This window comes from Salmo salar, chromosome 04 (assembly GCF_965601325.2).
Source record: "Salmo salar chromosome 04, fSalSal1, whole genome shotgun sequence".
NCBI classification, from domain to species: domain Eukaryota; kingdom Metazoa; phylum Chordata; class Actinopteri; order Salmoniformes; family Salmonidae; genus Salmo; species Salmo salar.
Genome location: NC_138294.1, coordinates 21,299,443 through 21,316,978, shown reverse-complemented (window position 1 = coordinate 21,316,978; position 17,536 = coordinate 21,299,443). Strand labels below are relative to the sequence as shown.

The window sequence follows — 17,536 nt, the reverse complement described above, 5'->3', positions numbered from 1 at the left end:
AACCGTCCATAGAGGATCATGTTACACTGTCTACCAACCTGCCTTTTCTATATTTCTTGGCTACCTTCTGGCCAATATTTGTTTATAATGAAGGCTATATTGTGACAAGGCTACTTCATTAGCTAGCCTACTATATGGTCCAATAGCTGAGTGCATAATATTTACTTCCCATGATAAGGTAACTAGAGTAGTAGGCTATGCGGAACTAGGCTATAGCCTATTAGTTAGAAATGTGTGGGCTAATGGTGCATAAGAGTTTTCTTTGTAGAATTTGCATGGTGATGGAAATGCTATATTGGTTTTACAAATCATTACTTGGAAAAGCTTTGTAACCAACCAGCGAGGCATGATCACTTTTCATATTATTCATACAGGATGCAATGGGCATGGTCTTATCCTGTTCATAGTTTAGAAAAATTATGTTTATAGCCTTATGTTTATAGGTGTCGTAATACCCATACAACCTAGCGATCCACGGAAATGGTTCCAATAGTTTTTTCCAACATTAGTTTTTCCCATAGGGGATTTTAGAAACATTTAAAATAAGGTGTGTGGTTTGTGTAGGCTTACCCTGGCGTTACGTTTTGATAACCATGTAAATCTCTCTCGGACAACTTGTATCAATCTATTCGGCTCTATTTACTCTCAGATTTGTATACATCATGCAAAACTACAAATACCTTCAAGCTCCTGCACGTCATCGCTAGCTGACACCTTTGCTAACAGGTATTGTCAATTTAAAACGTGCACAAGACAGTTAACAGAATTGTAAATTTTAAAGAAATATAGCCAATTTATTCAGTACTACATTTAGCAAACATTAGATAGTTAATCCAGAGATTCTTACCTTTGCCTCGATTCGTCAGTCTCTTCCAGATCATCATGGCATTTGTAGTTCTTTATGATAGCCACGTTAGCATTTCAGTTTTGGGTGGTAAATACAGGCGAATATATTAATAAGTCACCTTGTCCTAGAGAAGTTAACAAAACGGCACGCCAGGGTAAGCCTTCATGAAACACAGCCCTCATTTGAAGTGTTTCTAAAATCCCCTATGGGAAAAATGAATGGTGGAAAAACGATTGGAACCATTTCTCTGTTTGACCGCTAGATTTGATAGGTATTATGACTCCTACTGTGGCACTCTATGGGTACTAAAGGGACATCTTAGTGTCACTTTAGTAACAGTTCTACAGTGGGAGTGTAATAGACACAAGTGCATACTTGTTGGACTGTAAGTATATGGGAACAGGGCCTACATGATATCTCTCTGTCATGATTTCAGTTTGTTTAAAAGAGGTGTGTCATATTTCATGATAGTCTGCTCAAATTGCACAATATTATTCTGCCTGTCTCACTCACTCACTCACTCACGCACTCTCTCTGTCTCTGGTTGGCTGCAGACATTGAGGCTCAGGTCTAGGAATGAATGAAACTAATAAAGGATAGGCTAGTGAGTCGCTGAAGCAGAGCATGGAGGGTTAAGTGGAAAAAGAGCAGGAAAGGCTGGCAGTTAATGAGAACGGCAGGAAGAACTGGCAAAACTGCTTTGTCACTGTGGCAACACAATGGAGTCTCCCACACAGTCATCACAGTAGGCTCCATCACACCTACTGGGAGGGATGCGGCTGGTGGGGCACGGCGGCACTGTAACCTCCCTCCCTCCCTCCCTCCCCACGTGAACACTAAACTCTCTCATGGAGTCAGTCAGTCAGCCCTCACCCTCAGGTAGCCGTGAGGAAAGTGGATAAGTGTCGGACTGCTGGAACAATGCCTTAGCATTTAGAATGCTGTTTCAAATGTCATGCCGAATATAGAACATTGTGTCAAACATTCTTTCTGTCAGTCATATCTTTCAGTTGAACGATATCACAGTGGTACTAGTTTTATGCACCGTCGTGTTTCCGAGCTCTGTTTTCAGCTGTGTGCTGCTGGCCTGCACGGCGTGAGGTAAACCCAGAAATATTATCCCTCCAGCGACGTGTCTATTATAAAGTGCATATTCATGATAGTTTCTTTATCCAGAGAGGAGAAGACATATAATTGCAGTTCACAGAAATTAGCAGTAGAGACAACCTGCCAGGTCTCCGATGTGCCAGAGTGAGGGGATCTCTCAGGCTGTGGCTTGCATCCCAAATGGCACCCTATTCCCTACATTCTGCATTACTTTTGACCAGAGCCATATGGGACCTGGGTCAAAATGAGTGCACTATATAGGGAATAGGGTGCCATTTGGGAGACAACGTGAGTCCCTGGGCCTACTGATGCATAGTGTACCCGACCTGTCTCCCCTCCATTTTCTCTTGTTTGTTTAGCATGGCCAATGTCATTTGAGGTTTTTGAGACATGGCACTTTGCATTTCATGCTCTGTGCTCTTCTTTCTGATCTCTCCTTCTGCTCACTCTTTCGCTCTTACGCTCTCTCTCTCTCTCTCTCTCTCTCTCAGCTGGATTTATCATAGTGGCTGGAACCTCCTCTCTCCAGAAGTGGCTAATTTGCAGTCGTCCGCGGATGACTCATACAAAGGCAAAATGAATTTATCCTCAAACAAATCTCTAAAATGAATAGGCTATCCAGCCAGACTTAGGACAGTGCAAGGGATCATGGGTAGCGTAGCATTCTGAATTAGGGCTGTCCCTGACAACAACAAAAAATCTTTGTCTTCCAAGAGTCGTCTGTTCTTTCGACGAATCGATTGGCCAACATTTTTAAACGTGTATTTTTCCATATGTAGACATATCCTATGTGTTTTTAATCAAAAAAACTATATGCACTGAGCTTATCTGCTGCTTTAAGCGCACTGTTTGATGAAATAATTAAGATACACAAATGACTAGAGGGAGCCGACCTAATTGATTTGTTTGTGTTCAGACTTGCTGTGTTATAAGGACAGCGAGTGACTGTGTGACTAGCATCCATCGTCTCTCTCCTCCATGCTGCAGTGACCACTACAGAACTTCAACAGTGTTTATCCCGCTGTCCATGTTGCTGAAGCTGCAACATAATTACAGCCATTTCTGACTGAAAAGTTCTATTACCAAAATCCCTCATTTGGTAAGGAAAAACATTCCCTATTCCCTCAACTAGTGATGCACCGATATGACATTTTTGGCTGATACCGATATTAACATTTTTAGCGGCCTTTTAAGCATTCTTGTACAGTTAAATAGTTAACACACACATGGAGGCAGCGGTCTAAGGCACTGCATCTCAGTGCAAGAGGCGTCACTAGAGTCTCTGGTTCGAATCCAGGCTGTATCACATCCGGACATGATTGGGAGTCCCATAGGGCAGCGCACAGTTGGCCCAGTGTTGTCCGGATTTAGCCGGGGTAGGCCGCCATTGTAAATAAGAATTTGTTCTTAGCTGACTTGCCTAGTTAAATAAAGGTTACACACAAGTTATTTTGTTGGCATTTACGTATGTCCCCATTACCAGTAAAACATAATCCAAACCTATTTCTTTCACTTACTTGCTGTGCTGTTGTTCATTTGTTCAGTCATTTCATTCTCAACCAGGATTTCTATGGAACGCCGTTTGGGTCTTTGCGTGTCAAAAAATATACTATTTAACACTATTTGACGTGTCAAATAAGCTTGTTGACCAATCAGGACCTGAATATGACTGCATATCACATAATCATTTAACGCTTTCAAACATTTTTTACGTGTTGATTACACTCACTTGTATTTCATATGTCACAACGATTCATCGATACGTATGCTATGATGCTGGTAAAGTTGTCTCGCACACTTACAGTGCTGGTAAAAAAAAGCTAGCTAGCTCATGGATGCAAACAATGTTCTTCCCCAAAAACATAGCGAAACGACATCTGTTTCAGTAGCTATATAGTTAGCTAGCTAACTATATAGCTAGGTGTCATCATCTAAAATAACCCTCATTTATATGACCGTTCTTACATTTACATTTAAGTCATTTAGCAGACGCTCTTATCCAGAGCGACTTACAAAATGGTGCATTCACCTTATGGTATCCAGTGGAACAACCACTTTACAATAGTGCATCTAAATATTTTAAGGGGGGGGGGGGGGGTTAGAAGAATTACTTTATCCTATCCTAGGTATTCCTTAAAGAGGTGGGGTTTCAGGTGTCTCCGGAAGGTGGTGATTGACTCCGCTGTCCTGGCGTCGTGAGGGAGCTTGTTCCACCATTGGGGTGCCAGAGCAGCGAACAGTTTTGACTGGGCTGAGCGGGAACTGTGCTTCCTCAGAGGTAGGGGGGCCAGCAGGCCAGTGGTGGATGAACGCAGTGCCCTTGTTTGGGTGTAGGGCCTGACCAGAGCCTGAAGGTATGGAGGTGCCGTTCCCTTCACAGCTCTGTAGGCAATCACCATGGTCTTGTAGCGGATGCGAGCTTCAACTGGAAGCCAGTGGAGAGAGTGGAGGAGCGGGGTGACGTGAGAGAACTTGGGAAGGTTGAACACCAGACGGGCTGCGGCGTTCTGGATGAGTTGTAGGGGTTTAATGGCACAGGCAGGGAGCCCAGCCAACAGCGAGTTGCAGTAATCCAGACGGGAGATGACAAGTGCCTGGATTAGGACCTGCGCCGCTTCCTGTGTGAGGCAGGGTCGTACTCTGCGAATGTTGTAGAGCATGAACCTACAGGATCGGGTCACCGCCTTGATGTTAGTGGAGAACGACAGGGTGTTGTCCAGGATCACGCCAAGGTTCTTAGCACTCTGGGAGGAGGACACAAGGGAGTTGTCAACCGTGATGGCGAGATCATGGAACGGGCAGTCCTTCCCCGGGAGGAAGAGCAGCTCCGTCTTGCCGAGGTTCAGCTTGAGCTGGTGATCCGTCATCCACACTGATATGTCTGACAGACATGCAGAGATGCGATTCGCCGCCTGGTTATCAGAAGGGGGAAAGGAGAAGATTAATTGTGTGTCGTCTGATTTCTTATTTGATTAATGGTGGTCGGAAGCTAGCCACAATAAGGATTAGCTGCAATAGTGGACTTTGTGGTTAGCCTTCAAAATAAAATATGGCATCACTGTCAATGACATACTTTTATTTTGAAGGCAAACCGCAAATTCCACTATTGTGCCTAATCCTTATTGTGGCTAGCTTCACAACACAACCCGTTCCGGTCGAGTCTTTCTAGCCAGATGAAGCTAGCTGGCTGCTTATAATGTTAGCTTTGGGCAACAGGGTTAAGTTGCTGGCTAGCTATTTATTTTCATGAACTGAAGTTCAATTTCAGTTGGCGAACAAGTGGCAACCTAGCTAATACTTACTCACAAGGATTCCTAAATCATTGCTAAGAATGATCAAAATAACTGGAGTTTTTACTGGTCATTGTTTTCAGGCTGGTTGTATTGGTGCTAGCTAGGTGCCAAGCTAAAGCTAGCTACCCCAGAATTTGCGGTCAAACAAATTATGCTTTATTACCAACATGGTATTGTAAACACATCGTTCGTGGCCGGTGTTTGCTTGTTTGCAGACTTTTTTTGTACAGCTTTGACAGTGCTACTGTATCTATTTTGACATGCAAAGACCCACACAGCGTTCTATAGTATGTATGTCATGAAGCTAATAGCAGTGACACTATTACTGTGTAACTCCGGTAGGGCAACATCGGAAAAATAGCGCACTTGGTAGTGTTCACCGGTGCAGAGAACGGTTGATTGTCAAGGGCAATGAATTCCATTATCTTGGCTTTAATGGATTTCGCCTTTGAGTTGTCTTGCTGACATTTTGTTACTCTTTCAAATGACTGCTTGACTTGTTGACTGCTCGATCCACACAGCAGACATTGTGGGCTAGTTTAGGAATGCTGTGTTACACGTATATGGCAAAATGTGACGTGGCGTCAATACGTCATGTACCTTCGTTATATAGGTATGCATGTCAGCTTTGACATCGGTTTTGCACATCGGCATTAAACTAGACATCCGATTCCGATATGTTCACCGATATATTCACCGATATATCGTGCACAACTACCCTCAACCCTTACTCTCTTTACGTGACACATGTATGCATCACATGCACGTGACCAATAGGGCCTGACCTATAGAATATTATAACAAACTCCGAACACGTGACAATAAAATGGATACAGAGGATGTGACAAATAAACTCGAAACAGGGGAATGTACTTGCTGGTTGCTCAGAATGTAGAGGGGAAGTTGGATGTGTGGTATAAATTTGACTAGTTGTGGAAAATACTGGAGATCAAGACAAAGAAGGTAAGGAGCAAGCGCTGCGTCCATGTTATGTGTGGCAAACAGGTGCTGTTAGATTACAATATCATTTTTTTGGACTGTTGGAACAATGTAAACAACACTAAATAAATCATCAGGTTACCAGAGAGTCTGTTGTAATATTGATTTTTGTAAAGCCTTTATTACAGCAATGTCTAAAAACAGTTGCATTCATTTGCGAATGCAATTTCTGAAATGGAACGGTTTATTTGTTGTTTGCTAATTATTCAAGGATCACTTTATTTTATTTTAAAACGAAAATACTTGATTGCATTTAAAATCATGAATGATGTGACGACGTGTAATAATATGAATTAATGAATGATTGATTGATACTGTAGCCTATATAAGTATTGAAATATAGGCCTAAGTAAGTTACGGTATTAAGACTAAACAGGATGTGCTCTTAGGCCTAAAACTCAGTGGTGGTTATACAAGGCTGCTATACTAAACCTACTAATGATAATGACATTACTTATTATTATTATTATGATGATGATGATCATAATAATGATAATAATAACAGTAATAATAGCAATAAGGACATCAAGAAAAAGGAGCATTATTATTATTATTATTATTATTTATTATTATTATAACTTTGCTATTATGCACATAGCAATATGGTCTAGGAAGTGGCGGCAATTCAACAGTGTTTTAGAACCATGGACAGCCACCGCTATCCAATGCGGGAGAAAGCACATTTGTTCAAAAATAATTTGTATTAGTATTGCACCATTGTTCTTATGTTATAACATATACCATTTCAGTAGCACATGTCTTAGTGATGGACTGCCATCCCCACCGCCTCCACAACGGACCAGTCCACTCAGACAGGCGTGAGTCACACAGGTGTCTTGTACACCATGACATTATTATTGTTTTTTGCTACTGTTCGACTAAAGAAATCTCGGTCGACCAACAGCCCATCGACCAAACAATCGACCAGTTGATACCTTCCAATTGGCGACAGATTTTCATGCAAGTATTCTAAAATCTGCATAAAGAAAATATGCGTATTTTCCCACCAGTGGTGTTTACCAAACTGACTTGTTGCGGAAAAAATTCAGTGCGTGATGACGTAGTGCGCAAAACGTATTTTTTTTTTATACCAAATAAAAATCTAAAGTTCATTGTGTTTCCATTGCATTTTCATCTCTACCGATAGTTTTGTCACACACTGGTCACAAACTGGTCTCCGCAAGTGTGCTCTTGCCAACAGCTGGCAGATGCAGTGCTGCTAGGCTAGTGTACATGATGACATTATTATGGATAAAAGCGAGAATATTTTAAAAGTCAAGTGTTCTTTTGCTTCAATAGAGTGATCAGGGACGTGCAACTATAGTTTTCCTTCACGTAAAATACATTAGTGCAACACATTCAGCAGAAGTGGCTTCATTTTTATCAGATGACAACAGAAGTACAACACTATTTGGCTAGCAGCCACACAAGTAAATGATCTAACAATGTAAAATCTTCTTTTTTTGTGCATATACGACGTATGGCCATCATAGTTCTAATGTTCATCATAGAAAGAATGTTGCCAGCTACATTTGTTTTGCTTGGCTACACCTAGAAGAGTAGCTACACATCAGTCAGAGTGCTGTCTACTGATAAAATTCCCGTTTGTGAATTCTCATCAGAGTGGAGAAGTGCAACTGAAGCACCAAATTATCCTGACGGCGAGCAGAAATTGGAATAAAGAGCATTTTAGATCTGCGTTTACAAAACGCAGCAAGATATTTCTTATGCGTTTTATCTTTTTTTTCTTTTTCTGCGTGAAACACTCTGCGTTAACACGACCCCTGCATTATGGACAATAGCTAGGCCTAGCTATAGGTCTACCTCAGGCCATCACACTCAGCCAGGCAGCTTGATTTAACGGCGCCTCCCCACTCACTGGAAGCTGAATCGTATGCCACTCTGGCTCTGCTCTGTAAACCATTGACTAAGACTGCTGGGCTCTGCCCTGACACTGGAGATGGGGGATTTGGCTCTGTGGAATGTCACCTGGGTTTTACTCCAAGCCAGGTCGCTATGGCTGGGCAGGCCCATGATAGCCTTTTGTAGTGGTTGCCATGGAAACCATGCATGCGAACAGGCAATCAGGTTCCCCTCTCCCTGATGCTGTGGAGGGGGTGAAGTTTCCTCTAAACGCTGGGTCAGTTTTGTGGTTGAGAGCTTCAAGTTCCTTGCTGTCCACATCACCAACAAACTTTCATGGTCCAAACACACCAAGACAGTTGTGAAGAGGGCACAAGAAATCTTATTCCCCCTCTGGAGACTGAAAAGATTTGGCATGTGTCCTCAGATCCTCAAAAGGTTCTACAGCTGCACCATCGAGAGCATCCTGACTGGTTGCATCACTGCCTGGTATGGCAACTGCTCGGCCTCCGACCGCAAGGCACTACAGAGGGTAGTGTGTGCGTCCCAGTACATCAAGCTCCCTGCCAATCAGGACCTCTATACCAGGCGGTGTCAAGAGGAAGGCCCTAAAAATGGTCAGACTCCAGCCACCCCAGTCATAGACTGTTCTCTCTCTGCATTGTTGGTTAAGGGCTTGTAAGTAAGCATTTCACTGTAAGGTCTGCACCTGTTGTATTCGGCACGTGTGACAAATAACATTTGATTTGTGGTGTTATTGATTTTTGTTGTGGTTTACAAAGTTACTTCAGGTCAGATCTTTAGAGGTCAAACAGGAAGCTATTTAAATTCAATAATGTGACATTGTCCCCATGGTTACCATGGCAGCCCATCATTTCAAAGGCTATTACATATATATAATGCATTTTTGTCGCCACTTAATAGGAAGGCAAAATCGAATTATCATTTCATATTTCTCCCCTTTCATTTTCATAAATGTTGACAAATGCCAGCGTCTTTAACTTTCTATGCCAGTACAGGCTTACAGATTTCTACCTTCAAGCTACACTGTAGTTTTATATTGTATAGCCTATTTGAAGTACAAACAGTGCCGACTACATAATGTTGGATGACTGGATGAGTTGGGGTCAGTGTTGTTAGGCCTGCTACCCTGTTTACTACTGTTGACTGTCAGTACTCCAAACAGAATCCACTCAGTCCTGTTGTCCTAGGCCACTTCCTCTCTGCCCAATTGTTATTTCTGTAAACAAAGCTACAAACACCCACCGCCTTTCACATCAACACAAACAAGCGTTAAGGAATGCTTCTGGCCGTGCCAGAGGAAACACACAGAACAGAAAACCGAATCAGACTGTCAGTTGAGGGTAGACCCTCGTACCACACAAAGCATTGAACCCTGCCCTAGTGTTGGGCTGGTGGATAGTCACCGGAACACTATCATATCATTGAGGTTTATTTGTTATGACGTCAGTATCTGGTGGTTTTTAATCATTTTAGTGGGAATCACTCAATTGGGTCGTTGGTTTCCTACATCTTTTTCTTAGCTTAGCCCATAGCTTTGTTTCATTTCTGACTGCTAATGTGGTGCTTCACCTCTGACAGTTATTCTGCACTGGTTATAAAAAAGGAACTTCTCTTATTAAGTGAAGAATTTATATGGTATGAAGCTGACATGTTTTGGTTTGTAGCAAGCATACCGTTTGTTAGAGATAGACCAGAGTGGTAAGAAACTGTCTTTGTTAAACTGTTACATTTCTGACTGTTCTTCCAGTGGTTTAAAAGGGGGAAGTCCTCTCAGTGAAGAGTTTGCTCTGTGGGTGCAGTCTGACTGTATCCTCCTCAGCTATCAGACTGATCACCACACTCCAGAGGGCTTCTGGAGGGCACAGAGCAAGGACGAGACGCTGCAAGCTGCAGAGAGTGTGTGTGTGTGCGTGCGCACAGGCTTGTGGGTGGCTGTGTGTGGGTGGGTGTTTGTTGTATGCTGATGGGGGGGGGGTCATGAGGGGTTGCTTCTTCCAACTTCATCTCCATTGCAGCGGACTTTGTAATCATGACTTTCATGCTTTGTTGGAGGTACTAGGCTAACATCAGTGATGTCAGTCCCTATAGTAGAGATGAGTGCCTGCCTGGAGTTGTACAATTCCAGACAGTTGAATATGAATGACCTGACAAAGAGAAAGTGGAAGAACTTGTTTCCCTGTTGACTGTTTAAACTGCTAACAGATCAGACCTGTTGCCCCTGGTCCTTTTGTAGCTTTGGCTGCATCAGTGGATCAGTGACTGGACACACACCACAGATGATATTACCTGACACAGAGGTCACACGCACACACCGCCACCACAATATCTTCCCAATATTAGCTTGATCGTCCCTTTGCTAATAAAGGACTAATCCCATCACCGTCGCTGCACAGCGAAACAACACACTGAATAAACAAAGCAATATCAAACCCCACGACCTGCTAAACATCTCTCTCAGTAAGGCTTGTAATGATATGGAAATGTTGTTTTGCAGGTAATGTATTTGTGTTGGCCTGCCTTTTTTAAAAGCTTTGACTTTTTCAACCAAACACAAAGTGGAAAGTGCTCTGTTGAAAATGAGCCTCTTCCCTTAGTTAGTACATGATTCTTATTTTGGTTCATCCCAAATGGCACCCTATTCCCTACATCGTGCACTACTTTTTTAACACAGCACTATGGACCCTGGTCAGAAGTAGTGCACTAGGGAATAGGGTGTCAATAAGGACACAGCCGTTGCGTGGTGGCCATTAAGCATTCTCTCCCTGTCCTCAGGGCACAGTGATTCATGAGGCAAAGGCCTAGCTAAACCTGCAGTGGTATATTACCATTGTACTACTATTGCTATTTTAGGAATATAATATCAGAGCTGCATTTACTCCATTTATCACAGCCAGGCAAGTCTCATGCATTTAATTCATTGTACACAAACTGCCAAGTTGACAAATCCGAAAGGAGCTTTTTTCAGTTGCATCTTCCCCAGTCTCCCTTCAGCTATGCTTACTCATCTGTACAGACAGATTAAATCAATGTTGTTGCATTGAAGGGTGCGATTCGCTTCATGGAAACACACCTGCTAATCGCTAGCCAAAGGCGACCAAAGCCTCGCACTAATGAAAAGCTCATTTGTTGAGACGGGACTTTTTTAGATGGGCTGTTTATGCCAAAGAGTTTATCCTTGATCTTTGTGTGTGATATAGCCCAACAGATTGCACATAGGATTATATTGCCTTTATCGTCAGTAGCTTGCTAACAGTAGCCTACTAGCTACTTGACTGGATCACATACTACAGAGTGAGAGAGATCAGATGATAACAGGGGTACAGAAACACACCTGTCCCAGACACCCGTATAGACCTTATGGTGACTCCTGATTCCACTGAGAGGTTGGGTTCAGCTCAGTGTTAAGATCAAACTCCTATTGACTGTCACCCAGTGCTTCAGAATGACTGGCTGCGTCACCGCTCGGTATGGAAACTGCCATCCAGGACTTCTATACCAGGCGGTGTCCCAGATTATAAGTGTTGATCGTCTCTAATAGAAGTGCCCGACGGTGGCTCTTTACAGTGAGACGGGGGGCCGGCGGCGTAGTGCTGTAGTCTTAACCTAGCCGTCATCCCTTTGCATGCTAAAAGCCACACTGCAATTAGTGAGGGCCGGGCGCCATTAGAGCCGTTATTGTTTCTGACATCTCGGCGACCTGAACGGCAACGGCGCGCTCACCCACAGCCACGTGTAATTATCCCCCTGAGTGGAGGGAGGCTGGCTGTCAGGCCTGTCTGTGGGAGAGGCTAGCTCTAGCCAGACGTAACGCTCAGCTCACTCTGTTCCTATGATACGCTTCGGTTGCTTCTGTTGTCGTTCTCGTATTGCCACTTTCATTCCGTGTCGTTTCAAACACCCTCTTTAGACGGCAAGGTAATGATTGCGTCCTCTTGTACGTTTTACATTTGAGTCATTTATGGCCCAGTTCAGTTTCGTTCCGTCTCGTGCAGACTCCGTCTCGTGCAGACTCCGTCTCGTGCAGACTCCGTCTCGTGCAGACTCCGTCTCGTGCAGACTCCGTCTCGTGCTGTCATCCCAAATGGCACCCTATTCCCTACATCGTGCACTACTTTTTTAACACAGCACTATGGGCCCTGGTCAGAAGTAGTGCACTAGGGAATAGGGTGTCAATAAGGACACAGCCATTGCGTGGTGGCCATTAAGCATTCTCTCCCTGTCCTCAGGGCACAGTGATTCATGAGGCAAAGGCCTAGCTAAACCTGCAGTGGTATATTACCATTGTACTACTATTGCTCCGTCTCGTGCAGACTCCGTCTCGTGCAGACTCCGTCTCGTGCAGACTCCGTCTCGTGCAGACTCCGTCTCGGGCAGACTCCGTCTCGGGCAGACTCCGTCTCGGGCAGACTCCGTCTCGTGCAGACATCTTTGTCAGCTCCCGCTCTCATACACGCTGCTTTACAAATGTGCCTCATACAGAAGTTTCATACTGTGCATTTCATACAGTGCATTTCATACACACTTGTCTTGTTCAAAGGTTCTATCCACTGTTGAAACAGCCTTGACTGTTTCACCCAGCCCTTTTGATGTCAGCCTATTGACTGCCTGACTGATTGGAGGGCCCATGTTCTTGAGAGGAAACATCAGTGAATTGTCTGGCCTTGGATAACACCTGGCTTGTACTATACTGTCGACCCCCCCCCCCCCCCCCCCCCCGACTATTCAAGTGGCTTAACCAACGAAGCAGGCAGGCGTCCACCATGGAAAGATTTGGCATTGCTAGAAGGACCTTGTTACTGCAGCGTGAGAGCATTGAGCGGTTACTCACTGATTTGTAGGTTGTTCAGGTTGTACAGGTTTTGCCATTTTGAGCATGTTTGTGTGTTCCTGTAATATTGGGTGTAGTGTAACTGTTCTCTCTCACGAATGTGGGCGCTGGAATCTCCTCCTCCTCTGCTCTTATGGCACCGTTCCATTGTGTTCTGGTGTCAGGGTGTCTTGCCATGCACGGTGTGGTGTCGGCCTAGGCCTCTGACACCTATGTGATTCATCACGTCATTGTCTGGAAGGAGGCTTGTTGGCAGTGGGGTAATCCAGGTTGAAGCTAGGTGACATTGCATCATTGTCCTGATTCCTTTTGTTACTGGTGTTGTAGCTCCAAATGATCCCACATTCTGATCTCTAGACTCCACTATAAACAGGGTGTGTGTGTGTGTGGTTGAGGTGACCTCGGTAATCTAGTGTTGCTGTGTGAATGGCCAAGACAGGCTGGGGCCTATTGATTGATGGCTTCGATTCATCCTGTACCCTTGACCTGTTTTTCTTTTGTCTGTGTGAAACAGCCAGTGTGGCACACCGAGTGGGTCTTAACTCTTCATCCCTCTGCAAAGCCCTCTCCCGAGAGAGGAGGAGGCGGGGAGAGACACTGAGCACAGCCTGTCAGGTTGGCGTGACGGAACACTCATAGTCACGATTCCCTGGCGGTGACATACCTCGTCTGGCCGGCCCAGGATGACGGTTCATCTGCTGATGGAATTACAGCTGCATCTGATTGGTGGGTAGGGAGGATATAGGGGTGATTCTGTCACACCCACTGCCATAAAACAACCTCAAACATGGATAGATTGAGATAGGAGGCCGTACAGTTGCCGGCTATACTGCACCCCCCCTCCCACAACACAACGCATGCCTACTGTTTACAGTCACACAGCTGCCAAAATGCTGAAGAGACATATTGGCTACACTCCAGATTTGAACTTCTTAGGGATATTGGGGCAGTTTTTGGAAGTTTGGATGACTGGGGTGCCCAAAGTAAACTGCCTGTTACTCAGGCCCAGAAGCTAGGATATGCATATAATTGGTAGTCTTGGATAGAATACACCCTAAAGTTTCCAAATCTGTTACAATAATGTCTGTAACAGAACTGATATGGCAGGTGAAAACCCGAGGAGAATCCATCCGGAATTCTTTTTTCTTCGAGTTGGCAACACTCCAGATTTTAACAACCACTGTTCTTTGCCATTGTCTGCTATGGAATGCAGCATGATTGATGCAACATTTTTACAGGCAGCATGTGGTTAGCTGTGCCAGCACACTTCCTTTGCAGGGAAGGTGTAGGCCTGTTTCACAAAGCTGTAATGCTTTCCCTTTACGTTCCTCTCTGTGTGAGAGATTTCACCTTCTCTGCTGAGACGTCTTGTTAGTTAAATCAAATCAAGTCAAAGTTTATATGTCACGTGTGCCGAATACAACAGGTCTAGACCTTACAGTGAAATGCTTACTTACAGGCTCTAACCAATAGTGCAACAAAATGTATTAGGTGAACAATAGGTAAGTAAAGAAATAAAAACAACAGTAAAAAGACAGTGAAAAACAGGCTATAAAAGTAGCGAGGCTACATACAGACACCGGTTAGTCAGGCTGATTTGAGGTAAAGAGCAGAGCAGAGCAGAGTAGAAACCACAGCAGGAAACCTCTGTCTGGACTAATACAGAAACATGCTCTCAGCCCACACAGTATAGGCCTAGTGTGTGGGACCTGTGTAGATGCAAACACTCACACACATCAGGTTCACTGAACATTCTCAATCTATCCATGTTTGAGGTTGTTTTATGGCAGTGTGTGTGACAGCATCACCCTTAGATCCTCCCTACCCACCAATCAGACGCAGCTGTAATTCCATCCGCAGATGAACCGTCATCCTGGGCCGGCCAGACGAGGCATGTCACAGCCCGGGAATCGTGACTATGAGTGTTCCGTCACGCCAACCTGACAGGCTGTGCTCAGTGTCTCCCCCCACCTCCTTCCTGTCTCCCCCTCTCTCCTCCTGCCTCCCCCCGCCTCCCTCCTGTCTCCCCCTCTCTCCTCCTGCCTCCCTCCGCCTCCCTCCTGTCTCCCCCTCTCTCCTCCTGCCTCCCTCCGCCTCCCTCCTGTCTCCCCCTCTCTCCTCCTGCCTCCCCCCGCCTCCCTCCTGTCTCCCCCTGTCCTTTGTTGGGAGAGGACTTTGCAGGGGGATGAAGAGTTAAGACCCGCTCGGTGTGCCACACTGGCTGTTACACACACACACACACACACACACACACACACACACACACAAAATGTACCAGCATTTTATGATGGTTATTCATCCTCTTTCCCTCCTGTGCTCTTGTAGCAGGGTGAGTAAGGGCAGCACATTACTGTTGTACACATTCATCTATGTTGAGTGTTGAGGGGTTCAGCTGGGTAATATATGCAACACAGTGATGTTCATTAACAAGGAGTGGCTCTCCTGCCTGCACAGCAAGCCTGCGGATGAGAGAAATAGGCTCAATGTTCTTCCTTTTGAGAGACTGAAGCAAACGAACATTTCATCCTTCACTAGGTCACATGATTATTAGCTTCTGGAGGCCATGTTATTTCATGCAGAAACGTTGCTGTATCAGGGATTAATACAGCTTTGCGTAGTTGTGAACTCGCGATAATGCGGTCCACCAATTTGGCAAATTAGCTCTATACCGTACATCCGTGCTTAGCATGGTTTGGTAAGCTATTTGCAGACTCTCAAGTTGTATTCAATGAACCGGTAAGTGTTTTTTGGGGGGGTTCAAGAAACGGCACTCTGCTGCCTTGTGTGAAAGGATGTTAAGCTTGATATAAATGCTAATTGTATCACAGTTAACATTTATTTTGATGAGTACATGAATTTAAACATATATTCTTGGACATTTTGGTAGTTTTTTTTTAGAGACGCAGTAGTAGATTTGATGGACTATGCCCCTACAATGTGTATTCATGGGAAACGGCAAACAGCAGGGTGAGTGAGCTTGGCCTCAGTGTTGATGTTCACTGGCTCGGGCATGTGAGGAAGTCCATGTGCTCCAGGAGATGTACAATACCCAGCTGTCTGTGTTTCTATACAGGCCGAGCTATGTGAGGAGGCTCTGCTACTCTGCTACACTACAGCTGGCTCCAGCCCACACACACACACACACACACACACACAAGGTTCAGCCTCTCTCTTTCTCTCTGTCTCTGGACACTCCCTCAGTCTGAACTTTGAACTCTTGACTGAAGAGTTCTTCTGTTGTTGTGTTGATAAAATGCCTGTCTTTGTTTGTCTGGGAGTGAGTCTCCAGAAGCCACAGTGGATATCTGCAGTGTGATCAGGGAATGCTCCGGCCCCTTAGAGGTAGAGTCATCAGCTGTTATAATCCTACGTCCAAATGACAGCTTTCTCACCAGGCTGTGCTCACTCTGTATGCTCTGGTTTGATCAGGATGGAGGCCTAACATGGAGTCACTGTGGGATTATTCATAACAGAGAGGACACTACTTCTCGACCTTTCAGACTCCGAATGAGACTTGCTTGCTAACTTGCCTCTGCTCAGTCACCGAGTAATAAGCAGGTCTTAACTTTTGACTCAATCGCTGGGCCAAAACAACAACAAGATGGCTGACGGTGGAGTGCTGGTATTGCCAGGTCTCCTGTTGACACAACAGACAGAGGAAGCCTCGCCGATGGCATTCATCACGTAGTAAGAATCACAGGAAGGAGTAGTGATTGAGTAGAGGCGTCTCGGGATGAGAAGATGCTGAGGCAGCAACGTGCTTCCTGATTTCCCCATGGAGGACCACAGTCATCTGACAGTGCTGTTTAATATTAGCATTTGGCCATATTGGAACCAATAATTCACCACAATTTCACCACAGTGCTAGAGATTAGTGTCTGTCTGATATTAAATGACCATAACCAATAATTAGCCACACATTGACATGATGTTAGTAAGGTTTGGTATAAATTGAAGTTTCAAATGGAAGTATCTGGTAAAAGCAAGTGAAAATAGCCTAGTAAACGAGGAATGTTTCCCAGACATTCACCACAGCTCTGACCTTCTTCAATGGTAAATCATTAACGTGCTTCATCACAAACTTGGCTGTTGGCCAGTTTTTTGAATATTTGTCTACTGATTTAATGACGAGCTCATATTATGCAACTAGGAAGTGTGTGGTATGAGAACAGTGTGAAAGTACGAGGCTAGATCCTTTTTTCCCCTTCAAGAAGACTTTGAAGTACGCTACAATGATCAGTGATAATGACAGTATCTTGACTGTCTGGTTGTCTGTTCTCTAAATACATCTATTTGAAGTCTGTCTGCTGGCTGGTTTGAGGCTGTGGACGACAGTCCTCCTATGTGAGTCTGCCAGATCACTACGCACAGACTCACACGCTCATTTGGCAGAAGAGATGCTGCACTGTGCCTGGCTCAGTGACTATGTCCATCTCCCTGCTCTACGAGACTGTACCCATCTCTCTTCCTCTCTCTTTTCCTTCCTTCCTTCCTCCCTCTCTCTCTTTTCCTTTCTCCCTCTCTCTTTCTTCCTCTCTCTTCCTTTCGCTCTCTTTCTTCTTCTTCCTTCCTCTC

The 17,536-nt window shown here is 44.6% G+C and overlaps 1 protein-coding gene across 1 annotated transcript in view; it reads left to right on the top strand.

The window, feature by feature from the left end:
• LOC106602365 (lipopolysaccharide-responsive and beige-like anchor protein) overlaps positions 1-17,536 on the top strand; it is a 333,282-nt gene that overhangs the window by 964 nt on the left and 314,782 nt on the right.